This window comes from Ischnura elegans, chromosome 2 (genome assembly GCF_921293095.1).
Source record: "Ischnura elegans chromosome 2, ioIscEleg1.1, whole genome shotgun sequence".
NCBI lineage: Eukaryota > Metazoa > Arthropoda > Insecta > Odonata > Coenagrionidae > Ischnura > Ischnura elegans.
The window spans coordinates 137,816,876-137,819,406 of NC_060247.1; the positions used below are offsets into that span (position 1 = coordinate 137,816,876).

At 36.8% G+C, this 2,531-nt stretch overlaps 1 pseudogene; it reads right to left on the reverse strand.

The window, feature by feature from the left end:
* Positions 1–786: 786 nt before the first annotated feature.
* Positions 787–2,229, reverse strand: LOC124153270 (annotated as a pseudogene).
* Between the last annotated feature and the right edge of the window lie 302 nt (positions 2,230–2,531).

Genomic DNA, 2,531 nt, shown 5'->3' on the forward strand with positions numbered 1-2,531 from the left:
AATAATGATATCTGTGCATCGATCCCCTTCGTAATAAACTCTAAATTTTGGTAAATAAAAAATTAGTGTACAAAAAAAACTGAAATTGTATGTTTTCCCCATATGGGACAAAAAAGTCCCATCCGCGGTGCTAGTGTTAAGTAAGGATCAGAAATCACAGTTAAGCAGGGGTACACAACCCATATCATCAGGTGATTGGAGGAAGGGGAATGTAAGAACTACTACTTATATTTTTAGGGATTTCTGTTGTAAAATTTATTAAATAAATCACCAAGACTATGGGTGGAAATGGTTAAAGAGTGGTACATACCAGCTACAAAGAGTAGACAATTTGAGCTACAACACTATACAGATGTCACCAACTCATGAAAAGTAGGCTACAACTTCTGCTTTATTTATATATGCAAGTAGATGGAGATTGGTTGAACAAGGAAGATTCTTCTTTAATGTAGCTTCCCTTCCATTTCATTAACTGAATGATTTAAATGAATTTCGAATTTGGGTATGTGTCTGAATTGTCTGTAGTACTAGCCTTCACGGCATCTTGTAAAAATATAGATTGATGATGTAATAGAGAGCTTTAACCCATTTATGCCGAAGGTTTGAAACATGCTAATTTTACCCTGATTTTTACATATTGTCGTTAAAAATACGTATGAAAATGATATCCGAAAGAAAAAACAATGTATCTCTTGCCAATTATTAATTACGAGGTGTTCCAAAAATGGAACACTAGGCAAATCCACTACTATGACGTACTCATTGATAGCATGCAAAAAACTTGATTCAGACTTTTATTAACTCTTTATTAAGAATAATATCCAGGTGAAAACTTAACATGCAAGGATACATTGCAATTTTTACATTGAAAAGTGGTATTTTTATGGCATTTGACATAGCGAGGTTGCTTTCCCTGCTTTACATTCTAATGATTCATGCCGTCATGACGTGAGTCAAGTTTACGATTCATAATAGATGTCATGGTCTCCCTTTCCCATCAGGCTCAGCAGAATTACCGTATGTCTCCATATAGTGACAGGTCACACGGTGACAAAATTTAAGAAGATCCATTGGCTTCACATCGTTTATTTTATGCAATTGCCAAGCATTTTGTAAAGCCAGCTAAAAGCAGAATAACCGGAAGACTTGAGTACCATTTCTTTCCACGGTTTGATGCTTGATACTTGTCAATATTTTCATCAGCTCGGTACAATCCTCCCATATACTGATTGATATACTGATAGAGCTTGATTGAATTTGGCAGAGTAACTTGTATCTTTTTTACTGCTTTTGAGAATAACGACCTACTGTTGCAAAGGATAGACAGCGGGACCAGAAGATGCAACAATTACAACACTTATATCATTTCATCTACAAACAATATTGCCTTTTCCACCGATTCGGTAATCGAATGTGCCCCAATCTTTTTTTATTTAGGGTAGCATCAGATAGTAAAGGAGGTTTGTCTACGCAATCTCTTCTCGCTATGCCTCTTGTTTGGTGGCCCATTGAATGAAGTTTATCAAGGAGTGCAATGCTTGTAAACAAGTTGTTGAACACAAAATGGTATTTACCGGGATGCTGCGTTGTTAGTGCCTAAGTGAATTGCAAAACAATTGAAGCACCTACACCATATTAATGGTATTGAGTGTTTGGGATTTTTTCCTTGATAAGGCTGAAACCAGCAAATGTAGCCTAGACGCACCAGAGTTTATACCCAAACCGAATAGCCTTACCCAGAATGAACTTCTTGCACCTGTCGCGACCGAAATAGGGAATCATGGCTTCATCAAAGCTGAAGTATATGTATTTCATTTGGTGCAAATTTCATACATCTGTCATTCAGACGCTCAGTTAGAGGTCGCACCTTGGAAAACTTGTCCGTGTGGTTCAAGTTACAATTGTCAGCAAAATGCAAATTTGAAAATATTGTTTCAAATATTGTGTCATGTCTCATTTCACCACTAACTAGAGAATTATGCGAATCTTTGCTCCCAAAGCATACGTCGTCTCGGAAGAGAGACGTAACCACTCAGGAAAATCATCCCCAAAAAATACCGAAAGTCAGTTCAAAGTTCACTTCAATATCCAGAAAGAGTTCTAAATATTCTGTAGGAGTTTTCATTCTCGTGATTTGTTCTTCTGAAACTCTACCTCCTACTGACTGGGCAGTCAGATCGGCTTTCTTCCATTTGCGCACAACATTGGTTACTTTTTTCTTTGAGCAAGAAGAGGTTGAGGCGAAGCAGAAGCCGATGCACCGCCATTTTCAGTAGTATCCGGTATCAGAAAAAGGTAAAAGTTCTTGTCAGAAGAACCATGAATGAGGTGAGAAGAAGCGCGCAGCAATGAACTGGGAAGATTATTAATTGTTCCACATCTAACTACTTACTTGATTTAAAATTAAAGTGAATATTTCAGTGCGCCTGAATGTACGCATAATAGTAGTGGATTTGCCTAGTGTTCCAAAAATGGAACACTGTTAAATAAAAGCTTATAACTAAAACAAAATACGTTGTTTCAAAAATTAA